Source organism: Melanerpes formicivorus, unplaced genomic scaffold, assembly GCF_026170545.1.
Source record: "Melanerpes formicivorus ecotype bairdi unplaced genomic scaffold, bMelFor1.0.p_v2 SCAF_1, whole genome shotgun sequence".
NCBI lineage: Eukaryota > Metazoa > Chordata > Aves > Piciformes > Picidae > Melanerpes > Melanerpes formicivorus.
Window position 1 is genome coordinate 2,590,892 of NW_027142353.1, and position 18,643 is coordinate 2,609,534.

At 37.9% G+C, this 18,643-nt stretch overlaps 1 protein-coding gene and 1 long non-coding RNA gene across 8 annotated transcripts in view; one reads left to right on the forward strand and one right to left on the reverse strand.

The window, feature by feature from the left end:
• DACH1 (dachshund family transcription factor 1) overlaps positions 1–18,643 on the reverse strand; it is a 384,340-nt gene that overhangs the window by 348,083 nt on the left and 17,614 nt on the right. The gene's annotated exons all lie outside the window — the stretch shown is intronic.
• Positions 1–18,643, forward strand: part of LOC137448306 (uncharacterized) — a 565,471-nt gene that overhangs the window by 73,945 nt on the left and 472,883 nt on the right. The window contains exon 1 of one of the 2 annotated variants that reach the window (XR_010989049.1): positions 3,370–3,439. The exons of the other annotated variant lie outside the window; for it this stretch is intronic. This is a non-coding gene — a long non-coding RNA (uncharacterized lncRNA). Of the gene's footprint in view, positions 1–3,369; positions 3,440–18,643 lie in introns of those variants that run through there. 2 annotated transcript variants of the gene reach the window in all.

Here is an 18,643-nt window from a genome sequence, read left to right on the forward strand (position 1 = left end):
AACTGTAATCAAGATATTTTTTTTTCAAACACACACACTGGAGCTGTCCTTTGCTCCCATCACTTATTAGATTACAATAAAACGACCACGCTCTCTTTATGGTGGGAACACAGCGACCCTGGGGTGATTTATAATCTTGTGAAACTCTGTCCACACTGCTGACCAGACTTTTTTTTTCTTTTTTTTTCTTTTTGAGGTCACTATCTGTTTCTTCAACTGATGTCTTCCTGCTGTGACAACACTGTTGGATAGCTGTCAGCACACTAGTATTTTTCAGGCTATGTAATATTTCTGCACACACTTCTTGTGGGCTGTTAGTTGTTGTTTTTTTCCCTGTTGAAAGCATTTCTGTGCTTGGTGTTTAGACAGAAAAAGGACTGTTCAAGGAATTTCTCATTAGTTTGATGCCTAACCCAGAGGAGACAACTAAATAGGAAAACAATGAAATGGATCTCTTAATGACAGAAATAATAGTTTCTTCTAAAGCTTACGAAACTACTACTACTGACTACATATAGTGCTGCAATTTTTCTTTTCAAGTAGGTATATTTTCACCTTCAGGAACAAAACATCTGGAGCATTCCTAGATAGACCAAAGACAATTCCAAAGATGCATTAAATTAAAATTTAGGGAAATGTCCATAAAATACTTTTAGGCAGGAAAAAAAAAAAAGGAGATGAACAAGCAGAAAACATACACACAGTGCACCAGAAAACCTGAAGATGGGAACTTCCACAAATACTAAAAAAACATCTGCAATATTCTTGTTTGTTAAGTAAAAATACTTTGAGAAAATACTTTTTTGAGTTTCCCCTCCCTCAGCAAATTTGCTCTTTGAAGAAAAGAGCTGTCTGAGGTACACTGATTTCACTCCTCACTGTAATGGAAAGCATTGCTAACTTTACTATCCAAAAATAGCTTCAGCAATATAATCTTGAAAACCTTAATTTGCTATAGTGCTTATTCCTTCTTGCACATTTCAAACCACAACATTAAAAAAAACCAACAAACAAGCAGTATGAAAAGTATGTGGAATTTTATGCTCCTCAAAAATTAGTTAATATTCAATTTACACATTCAAAAATTCATCATTGAAGATAACTTAATTAGAGCCAAATAGTGATTTGATTATGACCCCTGGGCAAGACAACCCTGCATAACCTCAGGTGAAAGTCTAGGATGATAATAGCCACCATCTCCCCCCTCAACTGCCCATGCTATGCCAGGAATTCAGCAAACTGTCCTTGGTCCCACCCTGCACGGCATGTATTCCATGGCATTCCTACTTCACATAGTACATGGATAGGTTATAGAAGCCGCCGCCTCCTCCCTGATCTGACCGTATAACAAAAGTTTCATTCTGGTCATAATTAAAACTTTTTCCATTAATGGCAGCATTTGCACTTAACTGAGTGTTGCAAGATTCCTCATTTAAAGCAAAAGCTCAGCTGATCCACATAGTACCTACTGGCTTCTATCTTTCCCTGTCTAAGCTAGTAGCATTTCAAAGCAATTTTCAATGGACACACAAATCAGATAATTATCGCTTGAAACAATATTAGAAAGCTATGAGTAACTACCATAGGTAATATGGTTATGTATAAAGCTTCAACAACTTTCTCCATGTGATAGATAGCAGTTAAACATATAACAATCTTTTACTGAGAATGTAACTGTTCAATAATCTAGTAAGGGCAACAAAATACAGCATTTCAATCAATTGTGCCTGACAATTGATTCTTCTGTGAACTATCTAGCGTAGGAAAATAAAATCATATGCAGTATTCACAATACTGCACTTCATAGTTAAAAATTCAATAGGTTTAGGCTATTCTTTTTTTGGTTTATTCATCACTGTAAGCTGTTTCAGAAGGATAAAAAAAGTATTTCACTTGACAAAGATAAGGACAAATTGATAATTGCAGCAAATAAGTCAGGTTGTCCTTTGCTCTCAAGGAGGTAACCTACTGTTTCACTCCTCTAAGGACTTGCTTAATAAGATGAACAAAATCTCAGGGAAAAAAAAAAAAATCAATTAAAATGGAGAAAAGTCCCCTGAGGATAAAGTTAGTTTGGCAGTCCATGCATTTCTCAATCATTCCTTCAGTTTGTTCTAAGTAATACATTCTTATTATATGCTTCTAAGTAGTGCACTTATTGCTAACGACTTGTTCTATAGTCAAAGAAATAAAAGACCTCTAGAAAGCAATGCATCTTGTCTACCTTACAATATGCTTTAAGGACAGATTAATGATTTTTTTTCTGAAGGTGTCCATTCCTTTATATTTGATGATAAAGGAGCTGGCATCAACAATACTCAAATTTAAAAAAAAACAATGTTATCTGAGGCTAACAGCCTGAAATTCACTGTCAGTCATGCTGCTTTAAAAATATATTATACTGCTTCATAGCCACTGTATGGTAAGGAAAAGTGTCTAAATTTAGGTATCTAGAAAGCAGTTGTCTAAACTCCTATTATTGTAAAAGGAGATTCAGTCAATGCAGTCGAAGAAGCCTAGCAAGCTATTCAGGGGAGCAAATGTAGGTGTCTACTTTAGAATAATAGAACTTTCTTTGACTGTATCACCTCAACTGCCATTGACTAAATCAAGGTGTCTGAATCCAGAGGTGAATTCCTCCCTACAAGTTTCATTGACCGTGAGTACAGGAGCCTAGTGCCATCTGTGATGCCCTGAAGTATTCAAGACAAGCAGACAAGCTGGCAGGCTTGACAAAGGACCTGGGAAAGACTCGCAGTCATCTGAACAGCAGCTCTAAAACACAGAAGATACCCTAGGGTCTTTCAAATGCATCTACATGCCTGTGTTTATGCAATTGAAACATGTCCTATAATTCCAAACAGCAAGTTAATTTTGAGAAGCTAGCACATTAAAATGATATGTTAGCTTACTTAAAAGTAAACTCTCCATGCACAAGTCTTTTACCTTGCTGGTCTGAAACAAATTCTTCCCTTGTCTACCTAAAGAACATGATTCCTTCAGACACTTAACCCTGGATTTCTACTCTACATTTTTATTTACCTATCCTTCTAAAGTAACACTTTTATTTGATCAAATATACCCACATTTTCAAAATTAATCATAGTATCAGTCAGGGTTGGAAGGGACAACAAAGATCATCTTGTTCCAACCCCCCTGCCATGGGCAGGGACACACCACACTAGATCAGGCTGGCCAGAGCCTCATCCAGCCTGGGCATAAACACCTCCAGGGACGGCACCCCAACCACCTCCCTGGACAACCCATTCCAGGGCTTCACCACTCTCATGGTGAAGAACCTCCTCCTCACATCCAGCCAGAATCTCCCCACCTCCAGCTTCATTTCATTCCCCCTAGTCCTACCACTGCCTGACATCCTGAGAAGTCCCTCCCCAGCCTTCTTGTAGGCCCCCTTCAGATACTGGAAGGCCACAATTAGGTCACCTTGGAGGCTTGTAAATGTGTCATTCAATAGCTAAAAGCAGTGAAGAAAACTAAAAGTTTTTCCATAAAGTATTATATTCTTTGGTTACAACACACTTAATGCTTTCTCCATCATTATCAATAAGGTTTAAAATATTAGGAGATGTTAGGATTTTCACACTGTCTTCACTTGAAGTCAGCTACCCCATAAACATCAATATGATAGTAACCAGAAATTAATTAATCTAAAGGTGAAGGATAAGAAAGCATACAATAAAAATTTGTTCTGTGCATTTTATGTGATATTTTAGACATTTAAGCTGTTGTTGCATGTCATTATTCTGTCAGGAGCAGATCAGCTATGTGGAGTTTTCTTTGTATCTCCCCATTGTTCCTTCCCTTCACCTCCAGTTCTCACTCATCTGAAGGTTGTTGCCCTTTGCTACAAATCAGATTAGTCCAACCATTTGGCTGGCTGCATTCCCAAATCAAGTGCATGAAATGAAAAGGAAGTTTAAAAAAATAAATAAACCCCCTAGAATTCTACAAAGTGTCGGTCTGGTTTTGAGTTTGGGTTTTGTGTTGTTGATTTTTCTTTTAAAATACAATTATTTCACTAAACCAGTTTGGACAGCTAAAGAAAGAACTGAATCAACACAACTCACAGGACAGAACCATTGGCAGGAATAGGGTAGGGAACCTCTTCAATAGCTGCCAGGTGAAAAATAACATCGAGCTACTGTCCTAGTTTGTAGCTAAAAACGACACTTGAAAAATCTTAATTCCTGACATGAAGAACACAACTAACTGGACAATGAAATCAAAATATGAAAATGGACAATGGCCCATTTTTTTCTTCAAAAACAACAACAAATTAATCTATCATTTTAGACAAATAATTATCAGAAAATAGCAAGCCAAAGACATGAAAATTACATGCTGAGAGTACAGCGCAGAAGTTTCCCACGATCCAGAGACTGGTGATCCTGCTGAATCCAAAAGAGCCAACACAAAGAGCCTCCCACTTCTGCCCAAGCCAGCAGCAGATGCAGATGGCATCAGCAATGGGCTCTTCAATTCAGCTTGCATCCACAAGACTGGTGGCTGCTATGCACAAAGACTACATGATTAATATACCTGATGAAACACATGACTCAGATATTTTCTGAGCCTGGAAGGCACTGGAGCATCAGTACTATCTTCCACTTCAGAGTACAAGGCCTCCCACCTACTGCTCCAGCCAGCTACCAGTAAGTGAATAAGGGAATGCATGGTATGAGCAACTATCTTCTACTCATACTAACACCTCCATTCTGCAGTTAATAATAGCTTATGGAGTAAAACAATTCTCTAAGAAATACTGTTCATGATCACTGTCTTCTCCTGACTGGATTCCTTATAAGAGAGAAGCAAAGAGATACAAAGTTAGAGTACTCCTGGAGACATCAAATACTTTCTAACTGGCATTCTCAACACCTGACTCCTCCTCCTACACCGTAGAAGACCTCTAAAACGTTTCACGTGTCTTGAAGCAGCCTGCCTCATCACATTATCTTATTGTACCTCAGTATGTTGGTTAAGTTGAAGCTTTGCCATTATTCACATAGGAAATAACTGGTCAGCACTGCCAGTGATTTTTTAATTACCTTTTTTTAAACTACAATCAGTCTTTTTTTTACCCTTAATACTACAAAATCTGTGCTCTGGAAGATAAACACCAATTGTTTAGCTTACATTTCTATACTTAAGACATAGTCTTCATGGATGGGGAATTTCATAAGCCTAGTTTGGCTGATTTGCAACAATTAGTATTTTCCCATTTTGCTTGAAGACTCATTACCATTTACCTTTTCATTTTGGAATCTGGACAGCAGAAGTTGTTATGCATTCACTAGACCTAAGAGACTATGTTCAAGATTAGTCTTATATTAACTCTTTTACTTTACAGAAAGAGACCCAAACCATAACTGAAATATAGCTACCTACATCTGTATGTGCTTCTAGGGCCTTAAGTGTCTGTCCATTGAGGCCACCAAATTAGTGTTGTCTTCCTCCTGTTCCAATCCATGCACTACCATCTCTTCCTCCACACATGCACTAGAATTTATGCTGCATAGTGAGACATTTCAGGTAGCCAGTCTGACTGAAATCTAGTCCTTCAAAAAGAGAAAGTTTGGGGGGGGAAAAAAAAATAGGAAAGGATTAATGTTTCAGCTGGTCTGAACTGAGAAACAGCCTGCTTACCATACTCCTGTTTAATTAGAACACTGTAGTTTGGGGACAGCAGAGAGTTCTTAACCTTGTCTAGCAGAAATGTGTTGCAGCCTGTCTTGATCTGCATAAAATGAGAATGTGGTTATATCAGAGCATTCATCTCACTTTTAATTTAGCTCACATAGGTGAGAATATTAGTGAAGACACTGCTGCACTGCCTTCATCAGGAGCTGGCAACTGTAATGCTTGGTATGGGTTTTTAGAAGGACAATACTCTAGCTGCCAGACCACACTGCCAGATCTTCATTACACACTTGCAATGTTACTGGCTCTTGCTGCAGTCACACTTACCTTCTGCTATGCAAACATGCCCTAATAGTGGCTAATGCTTTCCTGGGTGCTGCCACTTGCTCCAGAGTTCTTGCTCCCCCAATGTACATCCTTGTGATGCTGTAAGCAGGAAATACAAAAGCTTGTTTCAAAAGGATCATGAACTTTCATGTCTTTTTGGACTGGGCAAGCAGACTTATCCTGCATTTGACTCCTTATCTTTTGAGGACTGGCTCTTCATGTTATTACAAGACCCTGACTTCAGTGTATTAAAAAAAAAATAAATTAAATCCCTCAAAACAAAAAAATTCTTTCCCAACGTGTTTTTATTTTTTCCCCTACCAAAAACTTTTTAAGAAGGGGGATTTCAAGAAATCTTGCCTGCAACACAGAACTTTCACTTGTAGAAAAAGAATAAAGCATAATCTGTAACCTCTTTTCTCCAAGTCTATTCAGATTTCTTTTATTCAAAGAAATGTGTCCATTTCAAGCCTGAACCTGAACTACAGCTCCCCAGTAAAGCCCACTGAGAATCTCCACACAGCACTCCTCCAAAGTGCACAACTGCCTCAAGTAACTATTAACTCTGCTAGGACACTCAGTAAGTGAATCAGTAACAACTGTTTTGTTGAGGATAAGACCTGCACTACCGAGAACTGAAACAGCTACCTGGGCTAAGAATGCCACAAGGTTTGCTGCTGTTCATCAGCAAATATACTACTGGAAAGCAACTTAAGGTAGTGATGAGCAAGTATTAAGCTAATTGAGTTTAATATGCCAGAATACCAGTGAGAAGCTATATAAACAGAAAATAAATTTAATGGAAAATTCTAATTCTATAGTCCATATGGAAGTTTAAAATATCAATAAATATAACCTTAATATCTATTAAGATAACTGTCTCATCAAACCCAGATCTCAATGGCATAAACATTTTGCTTAGCTGATGTTCTTTTCTGCAGTTTGTTTACAGACTGTATCTGGTTTGTCATGTGAGAATGCCATGCATCAGTCAGAAGTTTTCTTACCTGTTTCCCACTAATTTCAGAAAATGTTCTATTATTGGACTGTTTCTTCAGTTTGATCCAACAACTTAAATTAATTGTTGGATTACTCCAGCTGTACTGAACAGTCCTTAATCAGACTAAAGATTAAAAGAGGTTTTTTTGGTTGGTTGATGGGTTGGTTTGGGTTTTTTTCCTTTTGAAGACTAGGTCCTTCAGTGCTGTTTGATCCTGGAAAGTCACTCAGATGATGTACCTTAGAGCATGAATGTCCTGTAGTTGAAGGATCCCACCTGGAAAATCTGGTATTGTCTGCACTTAATGACCCTATCTCAAATCACTTCCTTTTTGAATCTGGAAACAGGAACCACTCGAAATACTCTTAAAATAGATTTTCACTTAAAGTGCCATTCTTGTAATTACTCATGGCATTGGACTCTGACTTTTCTGAAGAACAGAAACCCACAAAGTCCTTTCACATACTATATACAACATCTTAAAAGTACCCTGCCTGAACAAATACTGACTCTCAAAACAATAGTTTCATTCCAAGAAACAAGTTAGAAAATATGATCTTATTGAACCTGCCTTGGGAGAAGGGGGGGGAAGGGGGGGGTGTGATATTAAGGCAAATGTTTGCTCATTTTAAAGTTCAGTCTTCATCTTTTTTCACTGCTGTTAACCCAGCAAAACTAATGCAACTTCACTCATACTGCAGAAGTCCCACTCCACTTCTGTGTTCCTGCAGGCACAGGATTATTAACAAAATTCTCTTTGGCCCATCACAATTTTTATTGTTGTACCTATACAGTCCTACTAAGGGGAAAAAAAAAAAAAAGAGACAGATCTGTTTACCAAAACCAATTAGGCTGTGCAAGTATAAACAAGGGCAAAATAGATGTTACTCATGATGAGTATTTGAAAGAAAAAAGCATGGCAAAGGAAAAAAAAGTGCAGCAGAAGATTTAATGAGCTCAACCTATTTAACTTATCAAAGAGAGGGAATGAAGATCTGAAAGTACCCACCCAGGAAACAAAATTTCAATAATGTAAGCAGTTGATAAGCATGTAGTAAGCAAATATAGAAGAAAGAACAAAACAAACAGAAGACAGAGACTAAAATAACTCAAAACTTAAGAGAGGTGAATAATCCCTATTAAATTGAAAAAAATTTGATTATTCCTCTGAAATATTTCTTCAGGTTCAAATGATTATTGAACCTAAAACAGAAATCCCAAACTTGTATTACACAGGCCATTTCTTTACTATATATTTACCTCTGTTGCCTGGCAATAAAGCTGTAAAGTGCCTCAACCTGTCTTTCCCTGACTTTGCTTGTTCACTCACAAGTAATACTGAGTCTCTGTGCTCTTCATGAAAACAGAACATCCAGCGCTCTGTTTGCAGTTTCATCTTTATAGAAATGTCTCAAGTTGTCTAAGCAAGACACCTAAGCTAGCTTCAGAAAGTGAGAAAGGGTCACACTGTGATGGGATGCATACATGGAAAAACAAATTAAAAATGAACTAATGGGCTCTTAAACAAGGAAACAATCATGGAAATGTTAGGAAAGTAGTACAGCATAAAGAATAGCATAAAACCGGTATGAGCCTTTGTGGACCTCCAATACTACACTGAGGTGACTGGCCTACACACCCCCAGAACCAGCCCTAAGTAAATCAGCCTGGATAAAGGAAAATTTACAGTTATTTTAGTGTGCTGCCATGGAAAAAAAAGCATAAAGTATAAGGAGGATATTTACACCCAAAATTGTAGGGGAAAGTACATTAGATGCTCTACAAATTATCAATTTTAAGTTCAAAATCTTATTGGTGAAAATTATCTCTTAGCTTGCAAAAAATCATGACCCTATTTTATTTTGCATATCTGAATTAAGGTGAAGGCAAACAGCTGGAGCTCCTTGCCCAACTTTTAAGGAGAACTCTGTGTGTATGTATACATAAATTCCCTTTTTCAACCTCTTTCATACTTGAACTCCAACGTCTTTAAGAATGGGTGGAAGCAATTATTTCTGTTCTGATAATCGTGAGCAAAAATGGCAGCAGAACCACAAAAGGCAGAGGGCAGAATATTTTAAGATACACAGGAACACTCACTGATCTAAGGAAATTCATCATAGCTGATCTAAGCGGCACGCTCCATTTCAAATGGCTTAAAGGACAGCAGAGAATGGAGCTTGAGAAGACAAAAACATTTCTAAGTCCTAAAAAATAAATAGCTACCAGAGATATAACTATAATAGAACTCTTTGAAACTAGTAGAAGCCTTGAATACAAGCTCATTTAGACACAAATCTATTCTTCTGGAAACTGATTTGCAAATATGAGACATTTCCAGAGCAGTAACTAAAATCTAACATAATTATGCCTGAAATAAAAAGAAGCATTTGACTGTGAGTTGTTTCATGAGCAGGTCCGTGGGCAGAAATCTGCAGTGGTAAAAAAAAAGATTCCATTAAAAACAACCATCAAAAATATCTGGATTTCCAAGAACAATCAGGAAGCTGCTGAAGTATTCACTAAACAGCACAGGTTTAATATTTCTCTATTTTACAACATGCATTTTCAATCATAGCTACAAATACAGTCAAAAGCAGTAGTTTAATGGAATTTGAAATAACTATGATTCTTACAGCTTTTAGTTCTGATACCTAGATTGCCATCTCAGATAAGACAAGAAACAATTTTATCCTTCTAGGACTTTAACAGTATTATTGTTTCACTATAGAATGATCAATAAGGAAAACTCCACATTTACGTGCACTAAAACATACTTAGACTTTAGAAACTAACAATACTGACTGCCCATGCACCTACTATGACAGGAACATGATGTCTGAAACGCTCAGTTCACCACCTTGTCTACATCATTTTTACTTCTATCATCCATGCTCCCTTAGTTCATGCGTTGCAGGTTTCTATACATCTAAGCTCAGCAGTGTGCCAGAAACAAATGCAGGATTATTTTTATCATATTTCAGCTCCATTTATGTGGAGGTACAATAAATCTCATTAATATGCCCATCCTCATGATCCCCTGAATTACTTCGAAGTCCAATACACCCAAAAAGTGGGTAGACAACATCTTGGGGAGAAACTGAAGGACAAATAATTTACTCTTCACTGTTTAGTCAGTCAGTACCTTACTGAAGTCCCTCTTTGGAAACATGAATCACCATCTAAGTGTTACTAAAACAATAATAATAACAGCAATGCTGAAAGATAGATCACAGTTACTAATGAATGCACCTCCCTCTCTATATCTACACATATACAAACACAGTTTAAAAGGTTTCCTAGCAGAACAAACAACTAAGTAACTTTTATAATGAAACACCTATCATAGCAGCTCAACAGGTACTCTTCTATGGCTCAACTTGGAAGTCAAAGGCCTGATCTCCATGTTTTCACGTGAGGTTATGCTTGCAGTTTATTCATAAATAAACTCAAAGTATTCATAGAAAAGCATAACTTTGGGAGTGGCAAGGAAGGAAAAAACATAGGCTATATCTACAAACTCAAAATATGGCACCTGTATAGATCTGGGCTTTTATTAGTTTAATTAACAACTTTGGTGACCAATTATCCTGACAGGGGTCTTTATCATTTGAAATACAGAGTATGCTGAAGTTAACATAAAACTAGCTTCTCTGTGAAAGCTTCTGAAGAGTAATTGATCAAACGGTGTTTTAATATTGACCTGTGACAAAAGCAAAGCTAGAAAATGCCAGACTGCTCAGTCACATCCATGAAATTCCACTTAATTCCACACACATCAGCTAGAAAATTACAGGAATATTTTCAAAAATACTATCCCAGAATCAGCCTTTGAACAAGAGTCACACTCAGTATACCCAATGAAGTAATAATAATAATAATAATAATTTAAAAATCCATAAAATATTCTAATAATATCTCAATTTTGCCATTTCCTATTTTTACAAAACTAAACCATAATGGTTGAGCTATTTTTGGTTGAGTCTCTCCTGCCTGCTTCTCAGAGTTCTGAAAAATTAACTGTAACAGCTAGACAGTCTTCCACCTGTTATCTCTTTTACATTCCACATTATCATTTGTGCAACAAGTAACATGAGTAATTTAGCAAAGGTGTATTGGCATCTTCCAAGGAAAACTACTTCTTTCAGGCAGTAGGGCAATAAATACCTGGTCTCAGCTAAGTCTATGAGTATTTTGATATTGCCTCCCAAGTTCACTGCATTGTAACGATCAAAGCAATCTATATTCAAGCTGTCCCATATAGCAGAGTGTTTTAAACACTATTATTGTTTCAACAACAATAAATATGAACCACTAAAAGCTGCTGAATATTCAGTACTACATGAAAGACTGCCACTTGTTCCCATTAAGAAATGTGCTGATGATCTCAAAAGATAGAGCAACTGCTCACCACCTTTCATACAGCATTGCATACCCAATTCTAGACTTCACAAAAGACTTATCACAAACATTCCTAAACTTCCGGACATCTTCAGAAATTCAGACAAAAGGCATTCATTCTTCTCAATTGCTCCTCCTAGTAAAACTCAAGACACTAGATTTCACTATAGACAAATGGCAAAGGGGAAAAAAAATCAATCAAACAATTAAAACAACCTACTAAATTTCACTATATAACAAAGGAGGAACAGTGCATGTTACATAATTTACAAGAACGGCAAGACATTACCATAAATCCTGCTGACAAAGGAGGAGCTGTAGTTCTTCGGTATTGGGATCATTACACTAAAGAGGCAGCAAAACAAATGGCAGAAATGCCTTACTTTAAAATGTCCCATTTTTTTTCCATGCAGAAGTTGTACAGTTATTTCCATAGCATGAAAATCCACATAAAATGTATGAAATCAGATCAAGGAAAATGCCAGAATTCACAAGCCAAATACTCAGACACCCTGAAATGGCAGGGTGCTCCAAACTTCCTGAAACAAGTATCTGTCTCTTATGATGACTCCTGGCATTGAGCCCATGTTGAATCCCCATCGACGTAAATACTGCCTCCTTTGCATTCACAACAGACTTGAATGAACATCACTTGCAACAAGAGGGATGTGGAGGTGCTGGAACGTGTCCAGAGAAGGGCCACAAGGATGATCAGAGGGCTGGAGCACCTCCCCTATGAGGACAGACTGAAGGAGTTGGGGCTGTTCAGTCTGCAGAAGAGACGGCTCCGAGGTGACCTAATTGTGGCCTTCCAGTATCTGAAGGGGGCCTACAGGAAGGCTGGGGAAGGACTTCTCAGGATCTCAGGTAGTGATAGGACTAGGGCGAATGGAATGAAGCTAGAGGTGGGGAGATTCAGGCTAGATGTGAGGAGGAGGTTCTTCACCATGAGAGTGGTGAAACCCTGGAATGGGTTGTCCAGGGAGGTGGTCGAGGCCCCGTCCCTGGGGGTGTTTAAGCCCAGGCTGGATGAGGCTGTGGCCAGGCTGATCTAGTGTGGGGTGTCCCTGCCCATGGCAGGGGGGTTGGAACAAGATGATCCTTGTGGTCCCTTCCAACCCTGAATGAAACTATGAAACTATGAAAATACTTTCTCTTTACTGTGAACATATAGTGGTTATATAACATTATCATCTTGATACAGAAAGTTAAGCAGTTAAGACCCTTACAATTCAAAATATCCCATAAAGTCTACAAACCATTACTGCCATCAAAAATTGACTCAATTAATTAATATTTCAGAAATTCATTAAAAATTAAGAGTATTCATTTTTACAACATCTTAAGTTTAGCAGAGTATGTTCTTCCACCAACTTGGTTTACATTTAAAGGGACTGTTGTTCCCAGGAAAATACTGTTGGCTTTATAACTGAAACACAGGTTTTTTTATGTCTTTTTTTTTCAATAAAATGGATTGCATGTACCTTAACAAATTCTTAGAATAGGAACTAATCCTACTAGCACCAAGATATACTATCTCTCATTTTGAGTACTATGTCTAATATCTAAAATACTTTATTTAACACAAGCAAATGTTCCTCTTTTATTGAAACATTCTGGGGCAATCCCTGGAAAATGCTATTTAAACACTGTGATATAGGTTAATGCATACATTTCTGTGACTGGAATATAAAGAAAATACATTTTCTCACCCATTTTTCAACACTAAAACTTTAAACTCTTAGCTCTGAGAAACCTGGCTCTAGAACAAACTCTCCTGACAGAAGTTATCATTCTTCATCCCAGTAAAGTGATAGTGAAAATAAAAACCAACAGGCTAGAAGCCAGTCTTACAACATGACATTCCATATCCCCCCTCCATGAAACCTATGTTGGTATTGTCAACACAATTCCAAATGCTGCTGCCTTCTCTAAAAGCCCCTTTTGATTATTTTGCAGCCTCATGAGTAAGAGTTCTCCATGAGACAGCCCCCCCCCCCACCCCCCACCCCGGCTAGTATTACCTCTATCTCTTAAATTCTTCTCTAGATGTGAGAGCCCTCTCCCAAACTCCTATTCCCCATTTAGTTCACATCAGCAAATCCAAGTGCAACCTCTGGAGACTAGGCTGTTGACCCCTAAACATTTCTAAAGAAAGGCAGACTGAGCAAGCTAAAGGCCAGACCTGCATGTACATACAGAAGCCTCTGGCTTCTGTATTTACTTAAGAATACACCTCAGTGGTACACTCAAGCACACACATTTGTCCATGTGCAATAGGAGTCCCCTTTTTCTCATAACCAAAAAATAAACACAGCAGATACTAAAGCTCAGTATGTTGCCTGCTAATTACTAGATGATACTTAGAAAACTGTGATCTTATTTCCAGGCATAAACTGAACTCATAACCTCAATATCAGAATACCATGTTATGGAAGAAGCATTACGGTTGCTACATGGTATCGTGGGTGCTTTCTTAGGGTAGTAGGGGTTCTGCTTTGCTTTCATTGTCCATTATGTCCACAGAAAACAGCTCACTGAAGAACAATATGGCAGGAGCAATCACTTACAGAAGTATTACATGAGTATGAGAGATTCTTAGGAATGGATGTAAAAAGAGGGGGACATCAAGGACACTATCCCACCTTATTCAACAACCATGTGAAATTCGTATTATCTGTACTGTAGGCAGCACTAGTGAAAGAACAAAATATTAGCATGTCAGTTAAAGAAAAAAGTACAGGGAGAGAGAACACGCACAAAAATAGTCTTAGGATAATTTCCAGTGCTCTGTCTGCAACATCAATAAAACCATCAATTATGTTTTTAGACTGAAAAGATACCAACTTCTACAAATTGTTGAAGATCGTAAGTACTTAGCTTGACAAAACTCTCCAGATGATGGAAACATACCCTACAGATACAGAGAACTTAAGTTTTCCTCTATAATTTTGTCCACCTACATAACTTTCCGTTTTTATTCTGAACAGCTGTTATATTTACCTCTTTCAACAAAAGACAGGCACTTCGGAGGGGGTGAAAATAAATGCTTTGAGATCTCTTAAAGATCAAATTCTAAGTAACTAGCTGCAGCAAAACCCAGCTTGCTCATCTTTTGCCAGACTGAAAGCAACCACTGAAAGAGAGATTTGGTTTTTTTTTTTCCTTTTCCTTCCCCTTTAGAAGTACTAACAACTTTTCTCTTCTTACTTAGCCACTAAAGGAGGAAAGTGATAATCCCTTTGAAATTCAGCACTTAACACCTATACGGTAGGTGATAATTGCTGCATTCCAAGAGGATTAGCGCAGTGGAACCCACTTTACAGCGAAGGCAGACCATTCTGAACAGAGTGAAGTTTTGCTAAAACCTTGCCTACCCAGGGAAATTTTGAGTTTCCCGCTGGTAATGTGTAGACAAGGATCTGGTAGCTTCAGACGTTTCCCCCCCACTTCAGCAAGAAGCTGCTAAAGAAATCAACTGGTGTTTAAAAAATGTTTTCGGTTCTAAATAATAATACTAAAAAAAAAAAAGTAAGTATTCCGAAAGAAATACAAACTAGTATATTTCTATCAACACAGCTTGCAAACATTGCACAGATTATTCTCATCCTCATTATAAACTGGCAGGACTATTGTGTACTAGGTGCTCACAATTAAACAGTAGTCAGTAATTTTATACTGTATCAGAACCTGGAGGTCTAAGTGACACTGACAGATCCTGCATAGCCATAAAAAATGCTTTCTATACTGATGTGTATATGTTATGACCAGGGGAAAAACAAGTGTCAAAGAAGGCTAGAGGTATGAGTGAAGTCTACTATATAAAGCAGAGTAATTTAGGGATTTGGAGCCACCACCTAGGCTCTACCTAAGTTCAAGTTCTTCCACTGTGCAGTACCTCTGTAAATAAGTGTGCTTCCTCACCATGAACAAGTCAAAATATGGGCAACGGAGACGGTGCACACCCTCATCTCATCTTCCCCTTCCACCAGAACATGGCTAGAAGGAAGTATCCAAAGGCCAAAATCACACTGTAGTTCAGAGACTCACCACATTTGTTTTGTTATACACAGCAGGCCAGTTTGACAAGGTTTAATAAAGCCAGTTTCCAAAGAGAGGGGAACGTGGCTTTCATGGCATTCATACATTTTTTCTTTCAAAGATTTTACTTCTCATTGATTACCACTGACTCCCCACTCCTGTTTCCTTTTTTAAAATACAGTGCTAAAAGTGCTGTGTGACCCACAGCTCATTTCCCAGGCTAGGTCCAGGACACTACAGTTAGGAAGCAGGACAATTTCATAGCACACAGGACAATAATACATAAAATTGAAGGCACCGTTTCCCCACACACTTCCTGCCATCATCATTCATTTCTGTCCCCATTGCCCATTCACTTGTAACAGCACAACTGCTGACGAAAACACACAGTGAACTGTTTTCCCCAAACAGATGAAGGTTAATAAAAATAATACTGAAAAAGGAGGAGTAAGCGGGCAGCATTTTTAACCTAGACCTGATCCTGTGCAGAAAACAGTCACACACAGTTGTACATGCATAGCTGTACACGAATGTGGTGATGCTGCCTGGAGGAAACAGAAGAGAGGCAACATTATCTAAAGCAGCCCTGCTATCAAAAAAGACTGCAAATCACAGCCTTACTTGTACAGAAAGACTATAAATAACAAAGATGTTTTATCTGGTTAAGGAACTATTTATCTAATTCCTTTACTTATCATATTTATGTGATACGTTTATTAACACATCACCTACTAGTACATGGATTTATTTCATAGTTGCTTTTAATTAACTTTCAAGTTGCTGTTCTTTCCTCTTTGTGCATGTATATGAATGCTCCAGCTATTGATCTCTGCAGAAGGACAATCCCTTTCAGTATTTCTAGCCAAATGCCGCTTATTTTAAAGCAGCAAAAATACCAGGAAAGTCAAAACTGTTAAACTTGTTTATGTTTAAAGATGTTTATGCATAAACGTATAAATATTTTTTCCTTCCCTCTTACACTTATACAACACACTTCAAGTCTAATTATTTCACTGCCATGTAGTAATTTCTAATGAAAGGAGCCTAAACTGAGAAAAACTCTTAGCTGCAAATGTGAAGATTATGACCTCCTTACTACTGATACCTTCTTTCACAAAGCTCTCAGATCCCCTGGTCATCATACATGGCAAGTGAGCACTTAAGAATGATGTCAAAGAAACTACTTCAACATCCAGACAACTTTTAAAGCCAGGCAACTCTTGAAGTGAAGATAACTTTGAACAGCTAAGTAGATTAAAAATGGTGACTGAAGACAAAATTTTCTTCCAGGCAAATTGCCAATATTTTTTGAAAGGTAAACTCAAGCTTTTAATTAGCATGAACACTCCTCCCTGTGAGCATTGTCACTGTCTGGATCATCTTAAAAAAGAATAAAAATGGCATCCCACAACTGTGCTATGGTGCTTAGACTTTAGCAAGCATAACAGAGAAATTAAACCCCCATCACCTATATGCAGAGCCATAGACGTTGAGCATTGGTAAAATCAAAACTGAAGATTTTTTTCAAAGGTAAACAATGTCACAGTCAAGTGATTAAGACATGAAGTAGGGATGAAGAAAATATTTAAGCATGACAAATGCCCCACTTCTGTTATTGGTAGTTTTCCTTCGTTACCCATTCTTCTGGTTCTGTAAATTAAAATATCTGCTAAGAAAGCTAAATCAAGGATGATTAATATCCTTTGATTCAATTTCCCTTCCTTCTACACTTCAAAATGAAGTCAAAGTTATCCTCAGCCTCGCCTGTCATGGTGGGCAATGGTCCAAATCAAGAAAACTGGGTCAAGCATCTTTTAAAACCAGTGCTATATGCTTTAGCAAGTATTGCTGTTTGTTTGTTTCTAATACAATACTGTTTCACATTGAATAATTTGAGTAACAGTTTCTTCTAAGAGTGGAACATGCTAATAATAAAAACAATACATATCTGCTTCTTTCAAATTATGCCTAGAACATGATTATTTTTTCCCCCAATTTATACATCCACTGCACCATTTTATAATTATTAGAATATACTGCAGGGCATATGTTGTGCTGGTATACAGCGACTTCTCTGGTGGCTGAAATCATTCAGCCTGTGGACTTGTGAATCACAAAGCTCCCACATCTTAGCAAATCCTCATACAACACATGTCATGTCATATCTCATGTCATTGCTTCAACGCAACCCCTGCAACTCCTACTGTATCATCACTAGCAAAATACTTAAGTACAGATGGGCCAAGCGTCGCTGACATCACGCCCCTTGGAATGCATTCCTGTAACCCAGCTTCCATCCTCAGTCTGTTTAAAAGCACAAGGCATTTCTCTCTGAGCTCAGGACGAGAGTTTATATTCGGTACCAGAGCATTCACAGGGCAGTCTGAATTTTGTTACAGGGTACTGCGTGGCTTTAGCGATTCCCAAGGGTCTTTTGTAGGTGTTTAAAACCACCTCGAGTTAGTGGAGCGACTCAATTTGCATGGCAGGAGTGCCAACGAGTTCCTACATCAAACATTCCTGGGAGGTGTCTGCCCAATAGCAGTGGGTACAACCAGTGCTCTAATCACTGTTGAAATCATTGATAGCGCTGTCTATCCACACTATGACAGACAAAAGCTGAAATGTATTAAACATAGCAATCCATCATCCCGCAGATGGGAAGCAGGAGCCAACAGAGTTCAGAGGGAGCAACTCCCGCTGCTAACAATGGCTGAAGTACTGACAGTTCACTACTCCTTGCTCCTCACCGGGCTCCTCTCCCAGCTTCCCAAGAGCGATAAAGGAACAAACAGCCCACTGAAGAAGAAGGATTTTAAAAGCTATAGACTTGCTGATAGCTATTATTGCAACTCAGAATAAACAAGCTTAATGAGATATCACTTCTGTTTTTTTAAGTTTCTCAAATTAAGGAACTGTGAATTTAAATAACTAAGAACCCCCAAGCCCCCCGCCCAACTTAAAAATGTTAGGTGTCTAAATCTCATCTGAATATACGAGAAGCTGACGAGCTAAATATCTAGCACTGGCAGCTGGCAGCTGGAGACAAGCTACAAACAACAGTGCTCCAAATTAAGAAGTAATTTATGTGAATACATCATTATTTTAACATGAAGGATAGAAAGCTTTAAAGGGGAGAGAAATGACTAGCCGACTTTAAAGAAAAATAAGTCCAGAGCAAAGTAATGCTATTTATGAAAGTTGATTTTTCTA